Source organism: Salmo salar, chromosome 06 (genome assembly GCF_965601325.2).
Source record: "Salmo salar chromosome 06, fSalSal1, whole genome shotgun sequence".
Lineage (NCBI taxonomy): Eukaryota > Metazoa > Chordata > Actinopteri > Salmoniformes > Salmonidae > Salmo > Salmo salar.
The window spans coordinates 41,774,232-41,783,004 of NC_138296.1; the positions used below are offsets into that span (position 1 = coordinate 41,774,232).

Here is an 8,773-nt window from a genome sequence, read left to right on the forward strand (position 1 = left end):
TCAAAATAGAACTTTTTCCAAGAATAACCACTGTTCCGGGCGCTACACATTTCAGCACATGGCAACAGATAACCTACAGTAACAAAAACACGAATGAAAATGCTATTGTGTATTAATGGAATGCTACTCAAGACCTTCATGAACACAACCAAAATATAATTTTTGGAATAGTGTTCGGTATATGAAATATATTTATTCGACTGTTAGAATGTTGGAGTCAAAATGACTCGTTTTGGCCTGAAGGGGGGTCCCTCAAGGCCAGACTTTTTCCAGTGTTAAAGGTACATCTCAAATAGAGAACAAAGGGAAGAACTTACTTCAGAACTGTTTTGTACCATCTAACCCACAGCCTCTGGCATCAGGATCAGTGGTGTTCAACTCCTGGTCTCATATAGTCACAGTGTCTGATGGTGCACTTTGTTATGCACCACATACTGGACGTACTGTTGGTGAGAGAGAGAAAAACACAGCCTGAAACCACTTCAAATCCACCCGAGCAGTAAGGGAGACTCATGCTGACTCGGAAAAACAAAGTAAGACTTTCACTTCAGAGCCTACAGGAGAACTTCGTCTATGTCAAAGCTCTGCTAACAACACACACTTTCTGAGAATAAAAATACCTACAGGGAATAGAAAAAACTCACAACTGCCCTTGACGTTCTGAATGTCGTAGTGAAAGTGATAGGACTCAGATTGCCATGGTTCGAGAGCTAGAATTCAGTTTTAACATCCCTCTCCAAACTTTGTGAAGATTCTAAAACTGTCACAGAGATCAGAGGAGAAATGGAGACAGGCTGTGAGAATATCAATCATTAACATCCTATAATACTTAGTGGAGTGCAAATTCTTGTATCTTCCTCATCACCCTTTCCTTTTTTAAGACACGCATGGCATGTTTTACATATCTCAGTAAGTGTCTGGTATGGGAATGACTCTGCCGCTGCTGACTCTGGTTTCAGACCGACATTAACAATGGAGCCTGGGCTTCCCTTGACATAAAATGCAACAAATGAATGGGTATACTCTATAGTAATCATGCTGTGACACATTCTGATCTATATTCAACTTATGTTGTATTAAAATGGTTGACAGCCCTTTTTAATTACTCACTGCACTCACCGGGATGTTGAAATGACAAACACAAACTCCGGCTGTTCCACTGGAGCCCAAGTCCCAATTATGTCAACAAATATTCATGTTTAATTTCTTGGCAATATCTGCTTATCTTTGGAACTTGCTTGGTACCACCTGTCACATATTCTGGATTGATGTATTTTTGCATTTACAGAGCCTCTTTGTAATTACAAACTATTGTGCTTTGCTCACAGCTGAGCTAAAGCCCCCTTGATGAGGAAATGATACAGCATTGTCCTCCACTGTATATATGTTCCAGACCTGTGACTGATAAGGTATTACTTACAGGAACTTGTGATGTGGGTCTATAAATAAAGTACTGGTCCTGACCTTCTGTTATGCTCAGCGGTGCTGCCTGCGCTACTCAGGCCATTTTTAAGGCCGGTCGCCATGTCTCTCCAGTTATCGACCATATGCTAGGCTCTTCAGCGCCTGAAAAACAACACAGGCAGGCCGCTTTCTCTCTACGGAATGTTTGTTTTCAAAAACTATGGACCTGTTATTCAATAAAGTAGTTCCAATGGTAATATCTGAATAGTGATTACTTTACTATACTACTTTTTTCTGTTATAAAATAAAAAAATGTATTCATTCTATTTCCAATTTTGAAAAACCTGTATTATAATGGATTTTAGAATACAGCGCAATCACTGGTAATTAAATGGACAGGTTCTCTGGTTGTGTTGCTTTCCTTTCAGAGCATGAGGAAACAAACGGATTCTCTCAGAGCTCAATCAGAGTGGAATGGACTAGGATTCATCACGAGGTGAGCAGTTTCCTTCTGTCTTTTTACTGAAGTTGATAATTACTTGGTAATTAAATAGTTGTCAATATCAGTGGGGAAAAACTGACAGAAAAGTTATTCAACTTTGAGTCCTGTCAACAAAGTGAAATGGCCTCTTTGCCTTAATGGATATTAACAGCAGACAGAACCACAGAGATTGTTAATAATATATCCTGGGAGGTCTATTAATCCATAGTTGATAGGAATACATCTGTTTCACACCCATGCTAATCCATTGGCTTTTATGAATGTATGACTTACGCTAATAACTGATATGAGCTTCTCAACAGAATGAGAATAATGCATTTTCGATGCCATGCAGGGAATTAAATGTCACAATGGGAAGTGCTTGGATACGGAATACTAAACCACCAGCAGTGTGAGAACAAAATAGCTTGCAAAAGTCTACAATAATTCCACTTCCTGCCGCGTATAATCAGAATGCCTTTTTATTTTGGTCTGATTGCAACAAATGGTCTCTTGCTTTCTAGAGTAAAACCATTAGACCCACAATTACTGACAGTTATGCCCCTGAATGATCCATGTATTTTCTCTAACTGCATACACATTACGGGTCAATGAGACATTACATCAGCAGTCCACGTCTCCCCACCCTGTTTATGGCATTGATTAGGCTTTATTCACACCCTCCAAACAGCCATGACAGGTTTATGACTCTGTATTATGAGAAATGCCTTTATAAATCTGAGCTTCACACTACTAATTGCAACGGGGCTAGCAGCAAAACAGCAGTACAGTATTTATCTCTTGCGAATAACCAAACAGTTGTCAATAGCATTAGCCTTTATTCTTACCGCTTTCAACAATGTTATTTAAGAACGTTACAACTGGCTTTGTTGGACCCAAGCAATTAGATACTTAGGCATTGCCAAGGCATAGACAGACCCCCCCCCCCCCCCAAATTACCATTGCAACCCGGTGCATAGCACCTTAAATAACAGGGTATTTACACTTCGCCCATGATATTCTTTTCTTCAGGTTGTGGTGCAGAGCCCATACCTTAGATTCTGAATCTAAATCTATAACCTAAAAGTAGACACAGCTCTCACTTTGCCAATGAGCGGTTTCACAGTTGTCAGAGACATTTACATCATCATTTGGCAGTCGTCTCCTTATCGTCTGGGGTGTGAGAGAGACAGATAGGGTGGGCATGAGGCAGAACACAGGTGGTGTGAAGCTATGAAATGTGAGAAAATCTTTCTGTAGAAGACATTGAAGACTGGTTTGCAAGCTGGTATTTAAAAGTGAGAATAATTTTTTGGGGGTGAGAGCACCGATCAGATAAATGGACATTCAAATGAGCACATGTCCTTGGCAATGTTACTACAGTAAAATCCCAGCGAATCCCAGCATCAAACAAATAGGCCCTAGGTAGTCATTTTTAAATACAACTGAGAATTTCAGGATTATACATGTGCTTGTAAAGTAATACGTGATTGGAATTATAATGATTTGCATAAATGAAAAGTTGTTATTTAAAGGTTTCCGCAAGAGGAAATCGGAGTAGATAAAACATGCATCAAATCAATTGTAACCAATATCTGTGAAGCACGTTTGAGAAAGACTAATAAAAAATGCTGGAATACCGTCAGAGCATTCAAATATACTGCAATCAAAACTGCTCTGACTATCAGTAATGATGGAAGGATCGGTCCGCATGCAAACAAGATACGTGAATGGGATCAATATCTACCCAATCATTAAATGTATCTGGCTCTGAGCACATCCTAATATCCAGTACAGTACATCCAGTACATACTATACAGCACACTGTCAGTTGAGTTGTATAAGATCCTGAGGGGATCCAGAGGGGTATGAGTACAAGAGAATGCAAATGGCTACACATGCATGAATCTGGGACAAGCTGGCCGTGACCTCCAGAGGTCTACCCATGGCTGGTGGTACTGTAGCTATCCAGGGAGCTGGTATCCTCCAACGTTGCGGCTTGTTGCTAATTAGCCGCACTGGGGTCCTGAAATCCTGTCCTGAGACTGACCTTTCTCCAAGGTCGGGCAGCTTACTGCATGTTCAACAGGCCGCGGAGAAATGAGACAAGTCAAGGCAGAGCGTTTCCTGTTCGGTTAAGAGGGGCCACAGTCCAGGGAAAGTCTATTGAGAGACATATCGCAGAGACGTTCACCAACAAACTTTTTAACTCTGGAATCAACCTGAAAATAGATTCTTATTTATACCGTTAGGTGCGGGGTCTCTGAAGAGTGCAGAGAATCAAAAGATGTTTTACTATACCATGGTGTGTGTATCCATATACGTTTTTTGTCTTTTCTTCTCACTACACGTACAGGGCTTGACAGGATCAAAGGCGATGAGACTTTCTGCAGCAGTTTTAATGGCATTGGTCTTCGTTAGTGTGGCGTTCAGCCTGTCAGGTGGAGAGCAGATCAACGACGAAGCAGCAACATCCACACAGCTTCCCTTCCAGACCTCTCAATAACAAATGTGTTATCCACTATCCCTCCTGTCTGGGAAATATCTGCATTCGTTTTGTACACCTTTTGATTTCAAATATCCCCTTGAGGTAAAGCATAGCAAATATGTGTTCTCAGGGAAGGCCTTGGGGAATTATAGGGGTTCATGCACTATTGATGCACGTAGAGGTTTGCTCACATGCCATCTCCTGCATTTAATGAGAGTTCCTTGGAGAGGGGGCTATTGCTGCCACCATATAAATCATCCATATTGCTTCCTTATTGTACTACGGAGAAAAGAAACATCCTCATTATCCTCTATGGCTTAGCCTTAGGAGGAGAGAGAAGGTGATGTCTCCCATAAAATAATCTATAAATACCACAAGACTATTAACTTTTATACGGAAGAATCCAAGTTGCTGAGAAAAGTGTGTGGGGGGGGGGGGGGGTACCATAGCCATATGTTACATATTTATTAAAATGGTTACATTTCCCTGCAGTGCATTGGTCACCAGTTTTATTGTGCACCCTAGTGTGTTACGGTGGTTCATTTAGAGAACTACATACAATTATGCAACCATGTAAATGCTAAGATGGATCTGTTTTCTTCTAAAGTAAAAGAGAGTGAACATTGAATATCAATCCACATACTTTCAATTTCCTGTTTTGAGAAAAGGTTCTGGCTCCAGTTTCTGTATAATTGCTGTTAGAAACAAACCAACACTGAACAAGCTGGCTAATCATTGCCTGCAACAAATATCTAAATATACCTGGCCTGTCATCTGAACTACGTTCTTGTGAATGTGCAGAGAGAAAGATGAGTTGCAACTAATTTGGTGTAAGGACTGCAGAAACCGTTAGTTCAGTCCTCAACAGATGCTCCTCTGATCAGCTACAGTAGATGTAAATTGGAACTGAGTTACACTCACCTTTTCAAGCTGAAACATCTGGTTTGTAAGTGGGAACCTCCCAAATGCTATAATCATTGGGGATGGTACGCCTCTGGAGTGACCTACTGTGTGGTGAATTCTGACATTATGTAATCTACTGTACAGTAGGTTGTATGAAAGGCCAACACCACATAAGTGAAATATTGCAGGGCATGATAAAGTTGCTTATAGGACAACAGACAATCAGCAGAATAAACTGCAAGTGTCTAAAAAAGAATTCCTAGCTCAGTTGAAGCTTAAACTTCGGATAGAGAATAGGTAAGAGTTCAGGTAATTTTGTCACACCTTGATCAGTTTCACCTGTCCTTGTTATTGTCTCCACCCCCTCCAGGTGTCACTTGTTATCCCTGGTGTATATATCCCTGTGTTTCCTGTCTCTCTGTGCCAGTTCATCTTGTATGTTCAAGTCAACCAGTGTGGTTTTCCCATGCTCCTGCCTTTTCTATTCTCTTTTACTAGTCCTCCTGGTTTTGACCCTTGCCTGTTTTATGGACTCTGTACCCGCCTGCCCTGACCTTGAGCCTGCCTGCCACACTGTACCTCCTGGACTCTGAACTGGTTTTGACCTTTTGCCTGTTTTATGGACTCTGTACCCCACCTGCCTGACCATTCTGCCTGCCCTGACCTCGAGCCTGCCTGCCACACTGTACCTCCTGGACTCTGAACTGGTTTTGACCTTTTGCCTGTCCACGACCATTCTCTTGCCTACCTCTTTTGGATGTAATAAATATCAAAGACTCAAACCATCTGCCTCCCGTGTCTGCATCTCGGTCTCGCCTTGTGCCCTTATAAATTTCCCCATACATTTCCTCCCAGACGTCAGCTAATGGACAAATAAATATGTAAAAGTTTTATGTATAAGCCTGGCTTTTAAGATGATTTGAACAGGATTTTTCTCATCTTGGAAGTTTTAGTGCCCGCAACCATTTTTCCATTATTGATGTCTCGTGACCAATGTAATTTCAGAGATGAGCATACAGCACACCCTGGGACTGTACAACCCTCTTCACTTCTCTCTTTTAACAGTTGTTCATTTAACACTGCCGAGAGCAGACATCAATTCTGTAAAGTTCATGAAGTTTCGGGTCCGCCTTGAAATCACAATGGGATTTCCTGTCTGGTAAGGTAAAAGAAGTTTCAGTAAACCGTTAACAACTCTGAAAATAATGACTCCTTAAATGCTGTCCTGCATGTATATTGTTTTTTTTAATTCAAAGGCTGTCCTGACAGTGAACGTTTTGACGAAATGAAACAATGAATCCATTGGAATTGATCGCATCATGTACTGCTTGACATTGCCTGGTAAATGCTGTGGCAAAACTTGCCTCAGTCTTTTCAAAGTTCATGACATTTACAACAGCAGCCTGTTTGCTGCTTGGTATTTCTTTTGAAGGTTAGGCCAGCCATCGGAGGTAATTGGACTGTTACTTCTCCCATGATCATGTCCAATCAATACCTGATGTGGAGAGCACAGTAGTGTAGGCCTGGGAAAGATGACATTTTGCCTATGACCCTACCAGTTCACTATGCTGACTGTAGTGGCTAAAGGACAGTTCTGAGGTTCACTGTCAACACAGTCTATTTGAATGGCAGGGAAGAAATAGAACACACACACAAGGGATAATATATGAGCCTCAGACTTCAGGCTGTAGACATATTTCTATATATTACCATGGTGATGGATTCTCACACACTCCTCTTTATTGACAACCATCTGGGATTAGTTACCCATAAACATTACGTGAGGTGTGTTTCTTGCATGGCTGCTACAAGTCAGCTAGAAGTCCCATAAGTCTGTTTTCTTTGTACAGGATGGATCATTATTTCTGTCTGCAGTGCAATCGCACCAAACCGGGAAATAACTTTCTCTCAGTGCTCTGTAGTCAAGCCAAATGCATTCTGGGAGGAAAAAAATGTGTAATCAACTGCGGTTAGATAAAGTTGAGCTCATTGCTAAACTGCTCAGCGTATCAGTGTGTACGGTGGTGGCTCACAAAGTAGCAGGCAGGGGTAGACAAGCATTGGCAGGTTAATCAAGAATTAATGGAGAGTATCACAAATGACAATTTAAATTAGGGATGGGCAACTTTGATGGAGGTGGGGGCCGCAGAGGCTCGCAGGTCTGCATACCCACATCCATACCCACACATGCAGTCAGAGCCGGCCCTAGCCTTTTGGGGGCCCTAAGCAACATTTTAAATAGTGCTATGGCACGTAGGTCCCCTGAACGCAGCTCACTTTCCAGCTCACACTCTCAAACACCTAGATCCCCTGAACGGAGCTCACTCTCCAGATCCCAGTCACCTGAATTCTAATCACGTGTTCACACACCTGTAGGTTATTATTACACACTATTTAGTTCAGTTCTTTGCACCTCATCACTGTGAAGTATTGCTTGTTTTGTGACATACGTCTTCGGGAACTCTGTTTTTCCCCGTGATTTACACCTCTCCTGTATGATCGTTTTTGCCTGCCTCATTAACGATGCCTTTTGCCTGTTCCCTGCCTGTACTTTAGCCTATCAGATTTCCTGTTACCTACCTATTTATTGCCTGATCTCCCGGACAACGTTACTAGCCTTTTCCCTGCCTGTACTGTTGCCCTTTTGGACCCTCTGTGTATTCCCTTCTGCCTGCCCCTGGACCCAGCTACCTGCCTCCTCCTGTGGTCCTTCTCAAGTATCACCTGCTGCGCCCTGTTCTTGAAACCAGCTCTCTGTCTCCCCTCGTGTTCATTACACCAAGGACATGCTGTGGAAGGAACAACACAGTTTTAATGCTGCTGCTATGAATATGTAATAAATATGTAAAATATGCATTGGTTCTGTGCGTCTATGTTACATGGAGGTGGTTATTTTACAACCCTAATGATTGCAATTAAACTAGGAATACTGGGCATTTATTACATCCCCAAATTTGCAAATGCTTTGTAGGGGTTAAATTAGATGTAAACGCTCTGTAATTTGTGTACTTCTATGTACTGTTTGGGCAATGTTAATACACAAGTCCTGCCTTGAAACATTTAACCAAGACTGCAGTACTCAACTTACATTATTCAATCTGATTCTGCTTGTTTGGGAGCTTCTTAGTTTAGCTTCTTTAATCAAGCCATTCCTAATTTCTCAAAAGGCTGAGTAAAAGCATCTGCTGTTTTTCTACATGCTGCCTTGGATGAAGAGCTCACTTTGCTCTGTAGTTCAACTCCACCTTTTCCTCTATGTCTTTCCATTACATTCTACCTCTTCTCTGTGTGAAGCTGATAAGACAAATGCTTCCAATTATCATCATAATGGCCATGATTTGATACGATAATATGCATGAGGGCATCCATTAATCGTTTTTACATTCATTATTGTCTTAATTTGCCAGAATGCCTTTATGATACACATTTTAAGCCAAGTTCACATACTATAGCTTTATCATGTCTGTGATCATACTGTAGCATAGGACAGACATGTT

The 8,773-nt window shown here is 41.5% G+C and overlaps 1 long non-coding RNA gene across 1 annotated transcript; it reads left to right on the forward strand.

Moving 5' to 3' along the window:
* Positions 1–1,471: 1,471 nt before the first annotated feature.
* LOC106607350 (uncharacterized) lies at positions 1,472–6,059 on the forward strand. The gene is made up of 3 exons (XR_001329183.3): positions 1,472–1,657; positions 1,833–1,900; positions 4,242–6,059. It is a non-coding gene; the product is annotated as an uncharacterized LOC106607350 (long non-coding RNA).
* The last annotated feature ends 2,714 nt before the right edge of the window (positions 6,060–8,773 follow it).